Here is an 8,756-nt window from a genome sequence, read left to right as displayed (position 1 = left end):
GGCTAGACTGAGGAACAAAAGGACAGCGGCTTGTCTGTTCCCCATCCCCCAATTCCCCAGCACTGTTCCCATCCCCCCAATTCCCCAATAAAAATCTTAAAAAATATAAAATATTGAAATGAGCTTGCTGGTATTTATTTAGGATTTTGGAAGGATTTATATTTACTGGTGAACTTGATATATATTTACATTTCCCAATTTTATACTTTGGGGCAATTTTTGGCAGGTTTTGCATTATGGTGGTCTTAGCTTAAAAGAATAAATTGGATAATTTTCTCTTTTCATAGTGTTCTAGAAAAGTTTAAATAGTATAGGAATTATCTGTTCCTTGAAAGTTTACAACTTACAACCAGTAAAACCATCTAGTCCTAGAGCCTTTTAGAGGGGCAATTTCTTTGGTATCTTTTACAATTTATTCCTTGGTTACTGTACATTTCTTCTTTTATCAATTTTTCTAATTTATATTTTTTCCAAAAATTTCTATTTAATTTATATTTTCAAGTTTATTTCATAAAGTTTATATTCTCTTAAAATACAAAACATTGTATCTAGTATATCACATCCTAAATTTTGCTTTCTCTTCCTTTTTTCTTCATTTATATTTGCCAAAAGTTTTTCTATTTTATTTTATTCTCAAAGAAATAGCTCTTGATCTGTATAATAATTCTAGTATATTTTCTGGCTTTGCTTTCTTCTACATTTTTTTCAAGTTTATTTTCTAATACTTTCACAAACTTCTTGAGTTGAAGGCTTATTTCAGCTATTTTTATTCTCTCTTAATAATGGAAGCATTTGGGACTATCATTTTGCTTCTGAGTATACTTCTAGTTGCTCATCCTCATTATGTTATGTTTTTATTTTCTTTACTTTTTAAATAGATTGTTGTAGTAGTTTTTAATTCTCCTTTGATCAAATAGTTATTTAGACGACTGCTTTTCAATATAAGATGACATTTAAGATGGACAAACATTACATTAAGGTCCAAAAAATAAATGTGGGGAATACAGCATATGTGAAAACTTCAAGTGGACTGGTGGCTTCAGCTGAAAGGGGAAATCCTTTTTTTTTTTTAAATTATGACATTCAACATTATTTTATTTTAATTTCAGGTGTACAGCATAGCGGTTAGACATTTAGATAATTTATGCAGTGATCCCCCTGATTAGTCTAGTACCCACCTGGCACTATTCATAGTTGTTGCAACATTACTGACTATATTCTCTACACTGTACTTTACATCCCTGTGACTATTTTGTAACTACCAATTTGTATTTCTTAATCTCTGAAGGGGAAATCTTATTGCTCAGGTAAAAAAAATCTGACAAAGGTGAGAAGGAAGGGGCAGGCAGCACAGTTCCTTTACTGTGAGCTAGGATGGAATGGGATGGGAATCGGGAATTGCCTGGGGAAGGGATTAAGAAGAAAGAAGATTTACAGTGCTGTGCATATCCCAAAGGTCTCCAATACCTTCTGGTGGCCTTAGGGAAGGATAAAAGTCAACAGAACCTGCCATAGCTAGCAGGAGACAAATTCAGTAACATAGAAGGTCTACGAACTTGGACATAAATTATTACTCATCTTTCACTGTTGATGCTATTGTAACATATGGAATTATTTCTGTTACAAACCAAAGAACCTAGAGACCCTCCTGAGGGGTCAACTGGGCTATTTACATAGTCATACGGAGAACAAGGGACTAATGTCCAAATTTCAATTCTATGAAAAGCTCTGGAACATAAGGCTTGATCACCAATTTCAGATACCAGAGAGCACAGATATCACCATATGGGGGGGCCCTTGTCATTTCCTAGATTTCTATCCTTTATGACATAGATGACAATAAGCCATGAATTCTTAACCAGGTGCCTGTCGCTCTACTCCCCTAGCTTAGATTGGGGCCATGGCTTGGGGAATGTACTTGAATAGCACCAAAATTCTTGAGTTTAGGATTCCCGAATTTATAGCACTACCACCTGACTAATGACACTTGCTAAGGAACATAAATTCTTTTGTTCTGGGGTCAGTCCTGCATTTGGATTTATCAAATTTTCTTTTTAGGATGGGTGAAGAATGTTCTCTTCTAGATAGATGGAGACAAAACAAGCAAATACAAAACCCCAAAAAAGCCCCCCAAAACTATGGCTTGGAGTTCTGGGTCCTTTTTGGAACAAAGTTTTACTTTCCATTGAATTAAGACTCGCATGTGATCCAACCAAGCAGAAAGGCACTTCACAAATAAAGGAAAAACACAGCAATATACAACTATACATTGGTTCCCAAATATTCCTGAGCTTGTTGATAATTTTTGTCTATTTCTAAAATAATGTTTTATTCATCTATCTTTAAATAAAGGCCCACCAGAGAACATTCTTCACTCAGCTATCTTCCCTGGACTGAGAGCTCTGAATGGGGTTCATTCTTCAGATGGAAGTGGTCTTGGGGGTGGCGTAATTAAATACCACCGGGAAGCAGAGAAACATCCGCACATCTTGTTAGTGTAATGGACAGGAATTAAGTTGGGAGTCCTGCTGGATGAGGACCCTAGAGGATGTTGGGCTTGTTCCCATGTGGAATGCTTCTGTGAGGTCTGACAAGTTTTGAACTTGTTGCAATGATGTTGCTAACCTTTTTTGGTATCAGAGGGATTATTCATTATGAATTTGTACCAACTGGACAAACAGTTAACTAACTTTACTATTTGGAAGTGCTGAAAAGGCTGCATGAAAAAAGTAGATGAAAACAACCTGAACTTTTGTCAACAATTCATGGTTCTTGTATCACGACAATGTACCAGCTCACACAGCACTGTCTGTGAGGGAGTTTTCAGCCAGTGAACAAATAACTGTATTGGAACACTCTCCCTACTCATCTGATCTGGTCCTCAATGACTTCTTTCTTTATCCAAAGGCAAAAGAAATATTGAAAGGAAGATATTTTCAAGACATTCAGCACATCAAAGGTAATACGACGACAGTTCTGATGGCCATTCCAGAAAAAGAGTTCCAAAATTGCTTTGAAGGGTGGCCTAGGCACTGGTGTTGGTGCACAGCTTCCCAAAGGGAATATTTTGAAGGTGACCATAGTGATCTTCAGCAATGAGGTAGGTAGCACTTTTTCTAGGATGAGTTCGCAAACTTAATTGTCATGCCTCGTATGAAAGCCCTGCCTAAGTTTGGCTAGGCCACCTCTGCACCACTTAGCTCAGGGATCGGCAAACTGCGGCTCATGAGCAACATGCGGCTCTTTGGGTAAGTTCCATCTCAAAAGTTTGCCGACCCCTGGAAGAGCCAATCCTGTCCCTCACAACAATTTAAAAATTATTTGAGAGCCATAAATATATTTTTACATAATCACCATTATGTGAATAATATCTGTTAAAAATTTTATAAGTGAAACTATGATAGTTTTATTTTCATTTTCAATTTTACTTCTGAGCCTGCGGCTCACGAGCTGCAGTTTGCTGACCCTGGTGGCTCTTCTGTCTCAAAAGTTTGCCGACCCCTGACATAGCTAAGCAAGGCCAGCTTGCAGCTGCCTTTCCATCCTGTCCTTGGGCACCATTTGAGAGACTGCACCAAGAAGCAGTTGCCTTCTGGTGACATTAACTTGCTACCCTTCCAATCAGGTGGGTGGCATCACCAGTGACACTGATTTGAAATATCCTCCATGGCCCAGAGAACACCTGAAGGCAGGTAATTCAGCATCTTTTTCTTGACAATTGGGATGGGAGTTGCAATGTGACAACAGCTCTGGCAGGCTTGGGCCCAGCTGCCAGAAAGCTAGAAGACCCACTGGCACAGCCACTCCCCTGGCAGAAAGAGCTGAAACATGGGTTAGGTGAAGACCACCTGGATGGGAGTGTGGGGAGACAGAGTGGGTGAAATGCAAGGGTGACGGCCTCTGTGAGGCTCAGCTCCCTGGGTGACTGGTGGGGACGGTGCTGCCAGGTGCAGGAGTTCACGCTCCAGCTTCTAAGAGTGGGCTGGCCACCCAGATGAACGAGCTCAGCAGTGCTTTGTCTGACCTGCTCACAAGACAAATGCAGCTCTTCTGGCTTCTTCAGCGTGTTTTTTCCTGACTCTGTGGCTGCTGGATGGGGGCAGGGAACCTTCCAACGCAACTGCTTTTCAGCCATCTGGTCTACAATGCAATGCTGTGAGGTTTTGGCCCATCATAATTTAATGCCAGCCTAGCTTCTTTCTCACCCTGTCCTTAGGGTTAGGATGCCCAGGGACTGCTTCCAGAAATGAAATCATGTTGTGGGGACATGCAGGACCTACTGAACCCCACTGAGTTCCATGCTTCAGTATGGCAGTCCTGGCAGAGAGAGGTTCTGCTGTGCAGAGCACCTCTTGCATCGTCAAGCAATTTGAGTATTTTAAAGCAATAGCTCATCAGAGATCCTGCCCCCTATGTATATCCTTATCTAGTTCTGAAACTTACTTAGGTATATTTTCAGTTAAAGGAGGCCTTTACACAGCACAGCCCCACACAGGGGCCCTCATGGGGACTCTACTATCTATGTGACAATAAAATTTTACCCAAGCGCCCTGACTCCTTTTTAAGAAACTTCAATGGGATACAATTTACATGCCACACAAGTCACCTATTTAAAGTGCATGATTCATTGTGTTTTAGTATGTTCACAGGACTGTGTAATCATCATCACATATAATGTTAGGATATTTTTGTCCCCCTTTAAAGAAACCCGACACCCATCAGCAGTCAGCTGTCATGTCCCCCACCTCAAGATCCCCTTGTTCCAGCCCCAGGCAGCCACGAATCGACTTTCTATTGCTATGAATTGGCCTATTCTGGACATTTTACTTAAATGGAAGCATACAGTATGTGGTCCTTTGAGACTGGCTTCTTTCCCCCGCCTAATATATTCAAGGATCATCCACATTGTAGCACGTATTTGCAGAATATTATGGTTAAATCACATTCCATTGTATGGATATATCACATTTTGTTTACCCATTTGTCAGGTAATGGTCATTGTGCTGTTTCCATTTTGGGGTGAGTATGAATACAGCTATGAACATTTGTGTACAAGTTTTTGTGTGGACATACATTTTCATTTCTCCTGGGCATACCCCTAGGAGTAGAATTGCCAGGTCCTGTGGAAATTCTGTTTAATCGTTTGAGAAATTGCCAGACTGTTTTCCAAAGCACCATTTTGCATTCCCACCAGGAGTGTTTGAGGGGTGCAATTTCTTCACATGCTTGTCAACACTTGTTACTGTCCACCTTTTTGATCCTATCCATAGAGGTGGGTGAGAAAGGGGCGCTCATTGTGGCTTTCATTTGCATTTTCCTGATGACTACTGATACTGAGTATCTTTTCATGTGCTCAGTGGCCACTCGTATGTCTTCTTTGGAGAATGTCTATTCAATGCCTTTGTCCTTAAATGATTTCCTATTATTGAATTGTAATAGTTCTTTATATATTCTAGATAAAAGGCCCTTATCAGATATATAATTTTCCAATATTTTCTCCCTCTTTGTGGGTTGTCTTTTCACTTTCTTGATGGTATCACCTGCAGCAAAAACATTTTTAATTTTGAGGTGGTCCTAAATCTATTTCTTCTTGTGTCACTTGTCCTTACTTGACTACTTTTGATAGTACAGATGCTTGACTTTATATGGTTCTTTAACAATTTTCAAAGCATTTTCTTTTCAAGCTCCTCCTCTGAGCCTCACAATAAACCTATAATAGGAAAGCCAGGTATCATTATGTCCACTTTACAGAAGGCAAAAGAGAGAGGTGAAATTTCCTGCTCAAGGCTGCACACCTACTTAGTGGAGGAGAGAGGCTGGAATTAGCTGTCGGGCGCCTAATGCTAACCTGTGTTCTCTGAGAAGCCAAACATTCCCAGGAAGTTGGGTAAATTATCAGCCTTTCTGGCCTCAGTCAAGAACATCTAGATAACGTCGCCAAATGAAACAGAATGGGGTGTAAACTTTAGAATCAGATAGACCCAGATGGATATTTTATCTCCATCTTGGTGGCTGTGTGACCTTGGGAAAGTTACTTAACCTCTCTAAGCCTCAGCTGCTTCATTGGTATTAAGGGGGTGATAACAGTGCTAACCTCATAGGGTTGCTGGTGAACTAAGTGAGAAAACACACGTAAGGTTCTTAATTAGCACAGTGCCTACCATTTAACAAGTGCTTCATAAATCTAAGTCAACATTATTCTTTAATTTTTGATAACTGTAATACTTCTTCCAACTTGGTAGCCTTGACAAGTAGAAATTCCTCCAGGTTGCCTGCATTCTTAACTTGCATTACCCCTCTGGTCATTTCACAGGATTACAAAATGTGTGATCAGGAAGGAAACTGGGCGGCCAGCTAGTCTGACTCCCCAGAAAAGGGAAGCAGCATGACATGTCCAAGACCACACAGCACATGAGCTTTCCAACACTACTTCCTAGAAGTCTCCTCTTTCATTTCCACACACCTGGCTGTTTTTGCGCAAAGCTCCAGACAGCTATGATCTTGAACAAGGTCAAAGGAAGCTAACAAGGGAGGCTGGAGGGGCCTGGAGAGATAGCAGCACCTGTCTCGGCTCTGCCGTCATGATTGTCTCCTGAAAACCCTCCTCCAAACCCAATCTCTATCTGAATAAACCCATTCCATTTCTCACTTGTGTTTAAACCAAATAAAGTGAGCTTCTGAATGTCAGCAGCATGTGGTGTTTAATTTGAATCTCACCAAGGAACACAAGACTTAAGGATGATGAGCAAAAGGGATTTTGCATCTGAGACGTGGACTCGTGGCTGTACCAGCTCAAGCTGTGATCTTGTTAGCTGTTGTAAAGCAGGCTGGGCTTGTTCCTTAGATAAGGACTCTCATGGAAAACGTGTAAAATGCTATTCAGGTGTTTCTGCAAGAAGTGCTGGTCCTCAGTGCCTTTTCAAAGGCCATGTAATAGAGCATAGCTGATAGACTGTTCCCAGACAGGGGACAGCGACCACAACTAAAATAAGCAAAAACACAGTAAGGCCATGCATGTGTCTTAGTAAGAAGCCCCGAGGAGAGGCATTTCCAGGACTCACTAATTCAGAGGTTCTGGCCTCCCCAGGACCCAGGTTCTTTCTATCTTTTCTCACTGCCATCCTCGGCTTGTCTCCAGGCTGACTCTCCTTGCTGTATGTACCAAGACAGCTGCTATAGTCATCACAGGCAGAGGACGATGACCAGAGCAAGAAGCATTCCTCTCTGTTTTTCTTTGTTATGTAGACCACCCCTTGTGCCCCACTGGCTTGAATTATAACACATGTCCATGACTACACCAGCTCCATAGAAAGGCTAATAAGACCTCTGAGACAGGCTAACCATCAAGGATCACCCCTGAGGACTGGAGATGGGCCAACCTCCCCTGAAGAACCTGGTACTCAGTGTAGGGTGAACCGAATAGGAGTTATCTTTGGAAGGAAGAGGAGGGTACCTGTTGGACAGGCAATCAATGGTGTCTTTCTCAGACAGAAAGCCTGCTCCATCAGGAAATCCTGGGCATAGCAACGAACCCAACTGGCCCGATACCAGCTACATGACCAACAAGGTTAGCTTGGCAGCTCACCCCAGCTAAGATTCCAGGAGACAGTTGTGCAGTTTTAAAACCTGCACACCTGGGCACTAGTCACAGCTGTGCTGACAATGTCCCTAGGGGTTTCCACCTTATCATCTATCAAGAAATGGGCTTAGCAGCATTGCAGGAAATGTTAAAAGGGCTGCTTTAAGCAGAGGAAAGAGAAAAACAACCTAACTAATGAAGACCAGGAACATAAATAACAAAATAGCAATAACTATGCACCTATCAATAATCACATTAAATATAAATGGACTGAATGCTCTAATCAAAAGACATAGGGTGGCTGAGTGGATAGAGAAAGCAAGACCCTTGCATATGCTGTATACAAGAGACTCACCTTAGATCAAAAGACACATACAGGCTGAAAGTAAAGGGATGGAGTAAAATATTTCAGGCAAATGGAACCAAGAAAAAAGCTGGAGTAGCGATACTTATATCAGATAAAATGGACTTTAAATTGAAGAACAAAATGAAGGTCAAAGAAGGGCACTTCATAATAATAAAGGGATAGATCCAACAAGAGGACATAATCCTAGTAAACATCTATGCACCTAACATAGGAGCCCCTAAATATATAAAATAGATTTTGACAGACATAAAGACAGAGATCAACAGTAACACTATTATAGTAGAGGACTTCAACACCCTGCTGTCACCAATGGACAGATCCTTCAGACAGAAAATCAACACGGAAACAGTGGCCTTAAAAGATACTTTAGCCCAACTGGATTTAATCGATATTTTCAGAGCATTTCACCCCAAAGCTATGGAATATACATTCTTCTCAAGTGCACATGGAACATTTTCCAAGATACACCACATGCTAGGCCACAAAACAAGTCTCAATAAATTTAAGAAGATGGAAATCATATCAAGAGTTTTCTCTGACCACAATGCTATGAAACTAGAAATCAATCACAAGAAGAAATCCGGACAGCACAAAAATACATGGAGGCTGAATAACATGCTACTAAATAGCAGGTGGGTAAAAAATGAGATCAAGGAGGAAATCAAAAGATACCTTGAGACAAACGAAAATGAAAACACCACAACCCAAAATCTCTGGGATGCAGCGAAAGCTGTCCTAAGAGGGAAGTTCATAGCAGTGCAGGCTTACCTAAAGAAGCAAGAAAAATTTCAAATCAACAGGTTATCCTTA

General features: G+C 40.9%; 1 protein-coding gene across 1 annotated transcript in view; it reads right to left on the bottom strand.

Annotated features, from left to right (window-relative positions):
* Window positions 1–8,756, bottom strand: part of AFF3 (ALF transcription elongation factor 3) — a gene marked incomplete at its 5' end in the record, with an annotated part of 138,313 nt that overhangs the window by 71,648 nt on the left and 57,909 nt on the right. The window lies entirely within an intron of this gene.

Source organism: Hipposideros armiger, unplaced genomic scaffold (assembly GCF_001890085.2).
Source record: "Hipposideros armiger isolate ML-2016 unplaced genomic scaffold, ASM189008v1 scaffold_550, whole genome shotgun sequence".
Taxonomy (NCBI): domain Eukaryota; kingdom Metazoa; phylum Chordata; class Mammalia; order Chiroptera; family Hipposideridae; genus Hipposideros; species Hipposideros armiger.
This window is presented reverse-complemented; position numbering and strand designations above follow the sequence as displayed.